The following is a 13634-nucleotide window of genomic DNA, read 5'->3' as shown; positions in this document are numbered from 1 at the left end:
AAAAAAGAGTTGGGATAGAAATAAACAATCCACTCCCAAAGAAAAACAATTCCAGTCCAGAGGAAGGTCTCCTCAACGGAGAGCAAGATCTTCAGACCAAGGTGGCAAGTCTCCCCAGAGGGAGCCCTCTGAGAAAAGATACAACCTTAGAGATAGGGATAAATTGAGTAAACCTGATAGATATCAAGATATTGATACACGTCCCTCTCGATCTTTTCAGACTTCCTCACAGAAATCGGAAAGAAGAGGACGGTCAGAACACAAGGAAGAGCACGTCAAGTCCAAAGACAAGGAACCTGCTCATCAAAGTAAAAAATTACAATTTCCAAGAAAGAAGGTAGCTAGTATTAAGATAATAAAACATGCCGAGGATACTGAGAACACAACTGAAAAACGGAGAGTGGGCCCAAACAATGCTAGACAGCGCAGCAGAAGTGACAATAGCTCGCAAGATCTTGATGAATCTTCTGGAGACAGTGGACACGAATGAATACATTCAAGTGGAAACTGCAGATACCAGAGTTAGTAAACCTCATAAAATATACGAAATAACATTACGTATAGAGGGAGACAAGACTAGGAAAGTAAGGGGTCTCTTTTGGGATAACCTTTCGAAAGGCTATGACATCCTGTTAGCTGAGAAAGACTGGCCACCAGAGTTTGTCAGGGAGTGCCCTCATGGCGAAGAAATGATTATGCCTGCCTTCTCAAATCATATTCCAATTCATAAAAAATATACACTTGCAAGAAAATGGGCAGTAGCTCAAGCTCCTGCATTATATAAAAATCATGTAGGATGGGATGAGGATTCTCCTCACCATAAAATCCAGTTAAAAAATCAACCCACTGCACAAAGGCAGTACCCAGTTAAACAAGAAGCTAAAAAGCAAGTCAGGGAGATCTTAGATCAACTTGAATATCAGGGGGTGATTGAAACATGCATCTCACAAATGAACAATCCTTTGTTTCCTGTCTCCAAGCCAGACGATTCATATTGTCTAGTTTTGGACTACAGACACCTAAACTCCTGCTGCAAAACATTTGCAGTACAAAACTCACACAGTGCAGCACTAATGAATAACATTGTGCGCAAAAAATATAAAACAACATTAGATATCTCTAATGGATTCTTTTGTCAAAACATTGCACCTGAAAGCAGGTATTTTACCGCTTTCTCAATAATGGGGTCGCAAAAACACTTCTGTCGACTCCCACAGGGATTCAAGAATAGCCCAGGATTATTCTCAGCAAGAGTAACAGAGTTACTACAAATATATGATGATGAAGCATTGTCTTATGTCGATGACATCTATCTAACAGATGATGACCTGGAGACACACTTGAAAAGAGTGAACACCATAATACTTGGGTTTGCAGCTGAGGGTTACAAATTCAACTTTAAAAAGTCAAGAATTGCCCATCTAACTGTCCTATTTTTAGGATACGAATTATCAGGTGAAGGCAAAAGCCTAGCAGACAACTTCTTAGAGAAGTGTGCTGTACTCCAAGCACCAAAACGCTCAAGAACTTACAATCAATACTAGGTTTCCTGAATTTCGGAAGAACATACATTCTAAATTATGCAGAGAGGGTAAAACCTCTCTATGAATTAATAAAACCTGATTTCAAACCAATCAATTGGACTCAGAAACACACAGAAATGTTAAGATCATTGCAAACAGACATGTTAGCTAAAACAAAATTATAAACTCGCGAAAACGTACGCAACCTTGTAATCCGAGTCATCCCAGGAAGATGCGGATTCACATACCTAACCTCTAATGAGGGAGAAACGGTACCAATAGCTTACAATTCACATTTGTACACACAAGCTGAAATAAAATTCAGTTCCACTGAAAAAATTCTAATAGCGGTTCAAACTGCTGTAGCAAAAGAAAGGGCCCAAGCCCAAGGCAGACGAATAACTGTTTTAACAGCAGAATCAGCCCTTATGGCATTAACAAACCCACGCAATTTGACTGCTGTCGCATTAGATCCAAAATGGATACAATGGGAAAATTCTCTTGCTGCAGAAGACGTGAAATACTATTTTGACCCGAAAATGAAAAAACTAGAAAATCTAGAATATGAAGAAGAATATCCTCTGCCAATCGAAATTCTGCCTCTCGAACAGTACACATGTGTAATCTACATGGATAGATTTGCACAACACTACGATGTAGAGAAAAAATCCTACAACGTAGCGTGCGCGATTGTTAAAGGTCGCTGGCGCTTTGGTAAATTCAGACCATTAATTACCAAAACTGAATCACTCAGAAACTGTTCAACTCAGCGAGCTGAAATAAGATCTTTAAAGATGGCGCTTGAAAATGCTGATCGCGAATTCCCCACACTAATAGTGTGCGATTCGCATTTCTGCGTCAAGTCTTACAATAATGACATGCAGACCTGGATTCAAAACGGTTACAAAGATGACACAGGTTCCACAATAAAGCATAAAAAGCTTTGGGAACAAGTAGTTATTTTGCAGAAAGAACTACGAAAGACTCACGTGATACATACACTGAGTCATCAACGTGATGGCGTTCACGTTGCAGGAAATTCATTGGCTCTCAGAGCCACAGCGGAAGCGGTCCTACCGGCTTCCGTAGCCACAAAAAAGCGTTCTAAAAAATACATAGAGGGAGAAACAATGCTGGCGGTAAAAGCGTCTTTAAAAAGCGACTATGCAGCATTACCTCTGAACTATCCACTCAGTTATACATACATAATTGATGCAAACTCCGCTCCTTTTGCTCAAATCCCTGGAGTGGGGGATAGAGTAATTCCGAACACGAACAGGAGAGTCTTTTTAATAGCAGACGCACATATGGGATTAGGTCTAAGGCACCAAGAGATCGTGAAATCTCTGAAAGAATTACAATCAGAATACTGGTGGCCGGGGATGAACTTACAACATTACAAATTTGCAAAGGATTGTCCAGACTGCAACAGAGACCGCAGTCATGAACCGACCGGAGTATTGCCAGGACCCCTTTTTTAGAAAGCATCAAGCTATCTATATTCAGAAATCCAGCAGGAGAAATGCGTCCCCATAATATTTAAGACTAGATTCACTTCAAATGCAGACACCAGCGCTCGGCTGACGCCAGAACTGTTATAAAAGAATTGCGAGTCTTTATCGGCATATACGCAATTGGCATGCTACATTCTGACCAGGGTCCTGCGTTTAGCTCTCGAGCTTACAAAGAGGCCATGACCAGCATGGGCATTGCATTGCGGTACTCTTCTCCATTCCATCCTGAGGGAAATGCGGTAGTGGAAACAAAAAACCGTGACATAAAGCAATCTATAACGGCGAGGGTATTAGGTTCGGGTGATGGGTGGGTCAAACATTTAACAAGTGTCCAACGTAGTCTTAATAATCTGCCAAGAAATTCTCTAAAAGGTCTCACTCCATACGAACTATTGTTCGGTACTAGAATGTACATTCAGGATCTTGATAGTCACACTTCAGTGGTAGAAGAAAAATGCTTTGATATCAAAGACCGTTTGGCTGTTTTACAGGACTTAAATGAAACAAGAAGAAACCTGAGTAACAAAGTTAAAACAACAACCAACAGCCACTGAAGAAAAACCACCTGTCCCAGCAAGACCTGTCTGGATTCCAAAGATTGGGGATCTGGTCAGAGAGAAGATCGCGGTTAAGAAGGAATTTGGGCCTTCTTACAGAAAAGCAGTACCTGTCTTAGCTGTCAGCGGAACAAGATCAGTTGTACTACCGCCCCTTGCTGGTAAAAAGGAGAACCGAGTTGTATCCATCGACCTGGTAAAACCACAATCATGTGGCCAATAATAAGTAGTAGGCCCAGTGGACTCCCAAGAAATAGCAGAAGACCAAATCTTGCTACAATCCAAGAGGTTCAAACTGAAAGACTAATCACTTTTGATAAACCTGCAGTGAATAAACAAGATTTTTTTTTTAAATCATAAATAAATGGCATTGTCATTTACAATGCCAATAGCTTAATAGCTCGCAAATGCATGACCTATTGCATTTACACCCATACAGAGCCACGCACACAGAGCCACAGAGCCACCCACACCGAGCCACATACACACACAGAGAGCCACACACACACACACAGAGCCACACACACACAGAGCCACACACACACACACAGAGCCACACACACACACAGAGCCACACACACACACACACACCCAGAGCCACGCACACACACCCAACCAGAGCCACACTCACACACACACCCAGAGCCACACACACACCCAGAGCCACACACACACACCCAGAGCTACGCTCACACACCCAGAGCCACGCTCACACACCCAGAGCCACACTCACACACCCAGAGCCACACTCACACACCCAGAGCCACACTCACATACCCAGGGCCACACACACCCAGAGCCATATGCAAGCACAGCGAGGGGGCAGGGAAGCAAGCACAGCCAGGGGCAGGGAAGCAAGCACAGCCAGGGGGAAGGGAAGCAAGCACAGCCAGGGGGAAGGGAAGCAAGCACAGGCAGGGGGCAGGGAAGCAAGCACAGCCATGGGGCAGGGAAGCAAGCACAGCCAGGGGGCAGGGAAGCAAGCACAGCCAGGGGGCAGGGAAGCAAGCACAGGCAGGGGGCAGGGGAGCAAGCACAGCCAGGGGGCAGCTGCCAGCAGATGTTCGTTTGGCCAGAGATCTCCCGCTCTGGCTCTGTGAAAGGCCTAATATCTGGCAGAAGATCTACTTCTTGATCTCATGGAACTCAACAAGTCTGCGTTCCCGACAGCGAACCTACCCAGACATCCAACTGCACCAATGCTAAGTACTACAACTAAGGCTACCTCATCCGCCCAGAACCTCAAGATTCATATAAGCGGTCCAACATGTTTTAGATCATCAATCCGAGCACAAAAGTGAATAAACCACAAATCACACACTATCTATCTCAGAATGATCACTTTGACACACATGCGCCAGCTGCCAACAACCTGGTCACTGTCACAATAAACTATCACCATCTTCATGCCAAAACCACAAGCCTTGAAACAACATACATGGAAAATCACAAAACCTTGTGTGCACAACACTGTCCGTAATTAATGTAAACTGGAGTTGGCAAGCTATTAGGACAGAAGCACATGTCCCGTAGTAGACAATATTACTCAAACAGAAGAATACGTTTTATAATTGTGTTCCTGATTGACACTTCTGCTAGCCGAACTTGTTATTGGCTTCTCAAGGAAGGAAGGAAGGAAGGAAGGAAGGAAGGAAGGAAGGAAGGAAGGAAGGAAGGGAGGAAGGAAGGAAGGTAGGAAAGTTTTTGGTTATGATCTGCAAATTAAGCCCTTGGGGGTTAATGCTGTGCTCAATCTAGCCCCATATTTTTTTTTTTTATGACGCAGGAATGTCCCAGTCCTGCCACAACAAAATGTTCCTGTTGTGGTCGGCCAATCAGGCTGACTTTTTCCCTTTAAATTAGACAATTCCGAGCATATCTGGACAAAAAGAATTCTCAAAAACAGCAGAAAAGATTTTCACAAAATCTCAAAAAGCACACTAAGTAAAGGTCTAACATTGTGTCAAATCGGGATCAGCCATTTTTTCTGTACCAGAGAGTGAAGTTTCCTATTGAAATCAGCATGGGAAATAACACTTTTTTAATCCCCCCTCACCCTGGCTCCCACTTGACGGTTTAGCATGAAACTTTCCATTAAAGAGCCAGAGGTGGGTGAAATTTTTTTGTGAACATTTGTGAAAGGGTGGCTAAGTTATTAGCAAAACAGAAAAAACTCTTCCTATAGAAACTAACCTGACTAATTGCACAGTGACAACTGCCACTATGTGTGTATATATGAGCGAGCAAGCAGATGTGCAGGGCCCCCCTCTTACTCCCATACACAGCATGGCCTACTACAGGACATAGGCGCTAGCGACCTATCTTCTCACATCCGGGCTGCACGTATGCTGTCACTGCAGCACTTCCCTCCCATAGCTCCTCCAGGCAAAGCTACACAGACCGTTTAAAATGCCCATAGCAACTCGCATCCACCTCGCTGCTTTCTGCGCGCACTGCTAGGTCTGCTGCAATCATAGTCGTTTGAGGCATGGGCAAAGTGGACTCTGACCTAGGGCCCCAGTCATTCAGGGGGATCCCAGATAAAGCTAGATTTGTTCTGCAGTGAGTCTTGCCCTGATGACACCGAATAATTCTCAAACAGATTATTTTAAATGCTGTGGACATGAAAGAGCTGAAATTCAAAATTGTCCCGAACAGGGGCCCATAAAATGACTTTGGCCCAGGGTCCCCGAAATCCTTAAGATGTCCCTGGTTGCAATAATGCGCTACTCTTACATATAGTAAGGCCAGTATTTCCAGAAGTGCACGCCCCTACCTGGAAGTGAGGTTCCGTGATTTTCGACTCTGCTTCGTAGTCAGCCGCCATTTTGTGACAGCCGCCATTTTGTATTGCCCTACGCTGGCAGCTGGGCCTGCTGCTACAGATGTGCACATTTGCCACTGCCGAGGCCAGCTACTGCACGCACCGCTGGCTATAGTTCTGCCGTAATGCTGCGAGAGCGGGACGAAGGAGAGCTGCGGGCAGAGGGGGGGGGGGGGGGGAGGGGGGGAGCGGGACAAAGGAGAGCTGCGGGCGGAGGGAAGGGGGGAGCGGGACAAAGGAGAGCTGCGGGCGGAGGGAGGGGGGCAGCGGGGCGAAGGAGAGCTGCGGGCGGAGGGAGGGGGGAGCGGGACGAAGGAGAGCTGCGGGCAGAGGGAGGGGGGGAGCGGGACAAAGGAGAGCTGCGGGCGGAGGGAGGGGGGAGCGGGGCGAAGGAGAGCTGCGGGCGGAGGGAGGGGGGAGCGGGACGAAGGAGAGCTGCGGGCAGAGGGAGGGGGGAGCGGGACGAAGGAGAGCTGAGGGCGGAGCCAGAGCAGGACGAAGGAGAGCTGCGGGCGGAGGGACGAGCAGAGCAGCTCTGGAAACCACCACCGTCTTTCTCCGAGGCAAAGCATAAATGCCTCGGAGAAAGCATGGTAATTTTCGCATTCGGGGGCGTGTGATTTGTTGTTCTGAGTGACGGGTGACGTCACTGGCGAAAGAACAGCAAAATGTACGCCCCCGAATGCGAAAGAGACGGAGCTTGTTTCGACTGACGCCCCTCTCCTCCAATGGCTGGCCTCCGTTTAGGAAGCCAGCCAATGGAGGAGAGTCAAAAAGAGAGGCGGGATAAAGCAGCCACTCTAAGAATCAATAATTCTCCGGACTTCCGGCTTGGCCTACGGCCATGCCTACGGTCCCTCGACCTAAAAACGGAAAAATAACCGACCCATGCGCGTCGCTGCACTGCCTTAAAAATCATTCTCATTGTATTGTATTGTAATTGCATTTCTATAGCGCTTACTACCCCTGACCACTGACGAGGCGCATTCAGAGTAATGCAGAGAATTACTCGATTTGCTCACTTGAAATGTGCGCATTTTTTTTTATTTCCAAAGTACAGCGTATTACAGCTATCATAATCTCCCACAATAACACAGAAGCAGCGGGGACATAAAAGCCACCAGAGACCGCAGCCCCTCCCGTCCTCACACATTGAAGAGCACACGCGCCCAGAGAAACACAATTCATCACAGTTATTAATCACACGGCGGCTCCCGTTCCCCGCAGCAGTGTAAGGCGTGTGGGACATATCTGGGGCAGGAGCGCGGGTGAATAGCGAAACAGAGAAGAGACCTTGTGCTGGGTAATAAAAAATACAGCCTGAAACCAAAAGCTAGCTTTAAACAATTCATGACGTTAGAAAGAAGTTCGAAGATGCCAGGCGAGTGCCGTTGTTCAAAACCTCTCCACGCCCCCAGTGCATCAATGCAGTGATGCCGACCATAATCTCCAGGACTGATTTAAATAAACAGCAGGTGCAGCGTTTCTTTACTCCCCCCCCTACCTCCATTCACCCCTGCCCCCCTTCCTCCACCGCTCCCTGCCAGGGCTTTGTTCCTGGGTGTCATTACAGTACAGACAGGCTGCCCCATTCATCACCTGCGTGCAGTCGCGAGGGGTGCAGGGTTTTGGATACAGACGAACAGGGGACCAGGGTGCGATATGAGGGCTGAGGAGCCTGTCAGGGTGAGAGTGTGTGGGGCTCATGATGGGTGAGAAAATGATGGGGGGGGTGCGACGCTCAGGTACGGGAGAAGGGTTTGTTGAGGGGGTTTTCTGCGGATATGCGGGGGTCTCAGGTGACGAATGGAGCTGCGCAGTGCTGAGTATCACCAGGGTACAGGAGACAGGGGCTCAGGGTAGGTGTGCGGAAAAGGGGGCGTGCAGCGATGCAGCATGGTGCATGCAGGACTGTGAGGTGGTGAGCAGTGCTGAGGAGCAGGGTCGAAGGAGAGCTGCGGAGGGAGGGGGGAGCGGGACAAAGGAGAGCTGCGGGCGGAGGGAGGGGGGGAGCAGGACGGAGGAGAGCTGCGGGCGAGGGAGGGGGGAATGGGACGAAGGAGATTTGCGGGCGGAGGGAGGGGGAGCGGGACGAAGGAGAGCTGTGGGCGGAGGGAGCGGGACGAAGGAGAGCTGCGGGCGGAGGGAGGGGGAGCGGGACGAAGGAGAGCTGAGGGCGGAGGGAAGGGGGAGGCCAGAGCAGGACGAAGGAGAGCTGCGGGCGGAGGGAGGGGGGACGAGCAGCTCTGGAAACCACCACCGTCTTTCTCTGAGGCAAAGCAGAAATGCCTCGGAGAAAGCATGGTAATTTTCGCATTCGGGGGCGTGTGTTTTGTTGTTCTGAATGACGGGTGACGTCACTGGCGAAAGAACAGCAAAATGTATGCCCCCGAATCTGAAAGAGACGGAGCTTGTTTCGAGTGACGCCCCTCTCCTCCAATGGCTGGCCTCCGTTTAGGAAGCCAGCCAATGGAGGAGAGACCAAAAGAGAGGCGGGATAAAGCAGCCACTCTAAGAATCAATAATTCTCCGGACTTCCGGCTTGGCCTACGGCCAAGCGACCTAAAAAGGAGTATGCAACAAAGTCATGGAACTTGTGCCTCTTGAAACCCAAATTGCAACAGTTAGTCAAGAAACACCAGTCTACAACGATGTAGCCTCAGACTATGCTAGTGAAACAAAGAATAATCCAAAAGCAAATGAAAATCCGGAAGCAATTCCAACAATTGACAGAACTGCATCTGGCTACTTCATCAATTTCGATGACTTTTCTGAAGATCCAAGCGAGCATGAAGAAACGCCAGCAACAAAAACTTTCAAAGACAAAGTAACTGAACTCTTTCATCAACTCAAAGAAACACATCTGATTTCTCCATGGATTGAATTTTGGATTGTGTTAGGTGTACTTTTCCTCCTGCTTTGGCTCATCATAGTTCTATGTTTGGGAAGATTCATTGATGGAACATATAGTACAATGGGCACAGCAAGTCAGAACATCAACTTGGTCCTAAAGCTTCACACATCCTCTCACATTACGAAAAGAGAACTGTCATCAGTGAACATCACAGCCAATCCAATACCCAGTGGGGTAGCATGGGACAAAGCGGATGTCATTTATGGCCCGATTGAGCTCTTGAAATATCCACACCAGTTCAAGGTTTCATTAAGTGACTTTGTAAAACCAAGTACTTTTTCTGATGATTGGGACTTTGATAATATTAATAATATGATGTCAGATTTAGTAATGTCAGCTAAATTCACAGAACATGATTATTTACAGGGTTCATCAAATTATGAAGAGTTATATTGTTATAATCATTTTGGTCATCACTATTTGCATAAATCTGCTCAACCTAGAAATGTTTTAAATTATAATCAAAGGGAACATTGTGCAACACGGCCAAAAGGCAGCTCAAAAACATATTATGAGAAATTCCCATACTTCTCAGGTTTTAACACCTGTGATGCAGAAACGTTTTATTTTAAAATGTTAAATGAGACAGGAATGAAAACAATGTTGACAAATACTAAATTGATTTATTCTGAAACATTTTATGAAAAAATGTCTACATTGGGTTTTGAATTTTGGAAAAAAAACATTGAAACAAAAACCATCTGGGGTGCAAAAGACTGGCAGGTACAAGGTCTAGAAGCATTATTTAGAGCCTGCATGATCCCAGAACAATTAATATTCCTGAATGACACCATTCAGCAAACAACCTGTCTTGGTTTAGCCAAGATAAAAGACTTAAATAAACTGTCTATTCCAAAGCCCATACCTGATAGTAATAGCACTACAGATGTGGAGATAGACGTATCCCATATTTTACACCAAAATAGAACAAATCCTGATTGGAAAAAATGGTTGATCTGGCCCACAGACACAAATAACTGTCAAGATAGATTCCTGAACAAAATACAGGGGTTTAAACGGACCAGGCCAGACCCTAGATATTCCCAGAGACAACATCCAGGGATAGTTACAACATACAGTGTAGGGAAACTATGCCTCGAATGGCTACAGAATTCCACACTGGGTGAAATTAAGCAACACTTGACTTTACTTAAAGACGGTGCTGACTTGCGTGATTTCATACTGGGACCAAGAAAACAGCATCAAAAACGTTTCATAGCAGCCGGTATATACGCTGCATACAACGAGGCTTGGAAAGAAACACAAATTGAAACAGCAGAAAAAATACGAGAAATTGATCGTATTCATTTGGAAAAATCACTTTCTGTTGTGGACCATGGGTTAACGACTCTGTCCTCCAGAATATATTCACTGGACAGTATTGTATCATCTGCTATTGATATAATAGAGCAGGACTTACTAATGTTACAACATGGGCAGTCCCAATTACGTTCTATTGTACAGCTTGGCTGGACGTTGCAAAATCTGCGTTTAGGCTACGTGCCATGGCGTTTAATCAACGTAACATCATTATTCTCTATCTTTAACCTTACTGATAAACAAATCAGTTTGGCACAAAAAGGAGCAGACTATACTATTCTGAGCACTGAAAAACTTGAGAGATTACAATTAACAATGTCAGAAAGACCTGTCATTGAATGGATAATACACGGAATAATTACAATTCCGATAACAACTTTCCAGTTTAAATATTGCCAAGAGTATATACCAGCGGGCCAGTATGAAAGGTTGGGTAAAGGATACATCAAGTCAACATGGAAATTACCTTATACACACACAAATGTTATAGTGAAAAGAAAAAAGAGGTATTCCTTAGTGGTAACAATTGTAAACAAGCATTTACAATGCAATGGTCTCGGCAATATTATAGGTAGAGCTATTGGCATTGCTCATTATTTTTTTTTCTGTATCCCTAAATAAATGGCATTGTCATTTGTATTGGCAATAGCTTATTTGCTTGCATATGCGAGACCTATTGCATTAGCAGAGAGAGAGTGAGGTAGTGAAATAGAGATAGAGTGAGGTAGTGAAATAGAGATAGAGTGAGGTAGTGAGAGAGAGTGAGAGTGAGGTAGATAGTGAGTGAGGTAGTGAGAGAGTGAGGTAGTGAAAGAGTGAGTGAGTGAGGGAGAGGGACGTTTTGAGGTAGTGGGATAGAAACAGAGAGTGATGTTGTTAGGTAGTGAGAGAGTGAAAGTGAGTTAGCGAGATAGAAAGAGAGAGTGAGGTAGTGAGATAGAGAGAGAGTGAGGTAGTGAGATAGAGAGTGAGTGAGGTAGTGAGTTAGAGAGAGAGAGAGTGAAGTTGTGAGGTAGTGAGATATAGAGTGGGGTAGTGAGAGAGTGAAGTAGTTACGTTTTGAGAGAGAGAAGTTGTGAGATAGTGAGGTAGTGAGATTGATAGAGTGGAGTAGTGCGATAGAGAGAGTGAGGTAGTGAGAGAGAGAGTGAGGTAGATAGAGAGTGAGGTAGTGAGAGACAGAGAGTGAGGTAGTCCAAGAGTGAGTTTGTGAGGGATAGTGTTGTTAGAGGTAGTGAAATAGAAATAGAGAGTGAGGTTGTGAGGTAGTGAGCTGGAGAGAGATTGAGGTAGTGAAAGAGATATTGAAAGTGAATTAGTGAGATAGAAAGAGAGTGTGAGGTAGTGAGATATAGAGAGAGTGAGGTATTGAGTTAGAGAGAGCGAGTGAAGTTGTGAGGTAGTGAGATAGAGATTGAGGTAGTGAGTGAGTGAGGTATTGAGGCTTTGATTGAGTGAGTTGTGAGTTAGTGAGATAGATTTAGTGGAGTAGTGATGTTGAGAGAGTGAGGTAGTGAGAGTGAAAGAGTGAGTTAGTTAGAGAGAGTGAGGTAGTGAAAGTGAGAGAGTGAGATAGGTTGTTCAGCGTGAACAGTCATTTCTGCACGAAGCGCCAAAAGGGCTTTGCTCAAAGCCTATAAAAGAGTAGAAAATTAAAGAGAATAATACACTTAGGCACAATTTAAAAACCAATGACATAAAAAGTAGAAGGAAAGCCCAAAGATAGCAATTTTCATTTAGATGTACAAGGTGAGCTCCATATTCCTGTTGAATTATGCCATCTCGAATCCTTCACCACCTGTTGGCTAAGGAGCATTACAGGACTAAAAGCAATTTCAAAACTGGATGCCTTAAGCGCCATTAACATTAGGAATGGAATGTGGAGGATGGGAAAAGCAATCTGAATGTTTCCTCGGTTCTACCAATATATAGGCCACCTTAAAAAGTATTTTGAGGCGTGGCCTGACTGACAATGCAGTAGGACGCACGTCGTGGGAGCCCTGGGCCGCCACCAGCATCTTTAGCGATCTTAAGCAGCTCGATAGCAGCGGGGGGCCCACGACTCGGCTCCCCATATGGCGGAAGTACCTGGGTGGCGGAGCTGAGCCATGCTGACCCCTAGAACCGGCGGGGGGGTGACGAGATTGGACCCAGCGGATGAGCGCGCTGCCCTGCCGGGTCGTGGTCGCCATCTTGGAGATCGGGCCCTTCTGGGCCCTGGTGTGAGTGGACAGTGTCGGTATCCTGCGGAGCCCCCCCTCCCCCGCGACCTCTGCCCTCACGCAAGCCCAGAGGTTCCCGGCAGCTCCAGCTCTCCCCTCCTCCGCCTCGCTGCAGTCCTGGGCCCCGACCCTGCAAGTAACCGCATTAACAGAAGCGTTAATGAGATGGAGCTATGAGGTGCTGTGTCCATCTCCTGCGCTCTGCACAGCGACTTCCAAACCAAACGTCTCCCGAGTCCCTCGCTATACTGCCCCCCGTGAGGAGTCCTCTCACTCACCACCTTCACACAGACACCAGCTGTGGTCCGAAACCCCAAGTCCCCTTGTCCTGCGCCCTCCCACATTTACCTCTCCCACTCTTTACCTCTGTATACCCCACCGCCTCTCTCACCCACTCACTGAAGCCTCGCAGCGCATAAATGCATTTGCCCTCCTCGCCCATAAGTTTAGATCACCCCCGATCTCTCCGACTCTACTCATTCTGTGTTTAACCCCGTCCTTTCATTCCACCCTCCCCAGAGCTTCGAAGCCACGGAGGCGCTATGTAAAACTTTATTGATAAGGAAATGCAAACAGCACATCACAATAAGACCGGGATCTGGGCTCCCCTCGGCCCGGTCCCTGGGCCACAGAGACAGGGCAGCTGCCTACACTGCCCGGAATCAGAGTGGTACTCACTCTTCTTGAAGAGGGACAGGAGCGACGACAGGTTTCTCCCCATGAAAACCACCATGTCCCAGGTGTAGAGCCTGGCTGCAGC

General features: G+C 46.4%; 1 protein-coding gene across 3 annotated transcripts in view; it reads right to left on the bottom strand.

Annotated features, from left to right (window-relative positions):
• Window positions 1–13634, bottom strand: part of NFRKB (nuclear factor related to kappaB binding protein) — a 1053863-nt gene that overhangs the window by 521542 nt on the left and 518687 nt on the right. The gene's annotated exons all lie outside the window — the stretch shown is intronic.

This window comes from Lissotriton helveticus, chromosome 3_1 (genome assembly GCF_964261635.1).
Source record: "Lissotriton helveticus chromosome 3_1, aLisHel1.1, whole genome shotgun sequence".
Lineage (NCBI taxonomy): Eukaryota > Metazoa > Chordata > Amphibia > Caudata > Salamandridae > Lissotriton > Lissotriton helveticus.
The sequence above is the reverse complement of the archived record's forward strand: the minus strand, read 5'-3'. Positions and strand labels throughout refer to the sequence as shown.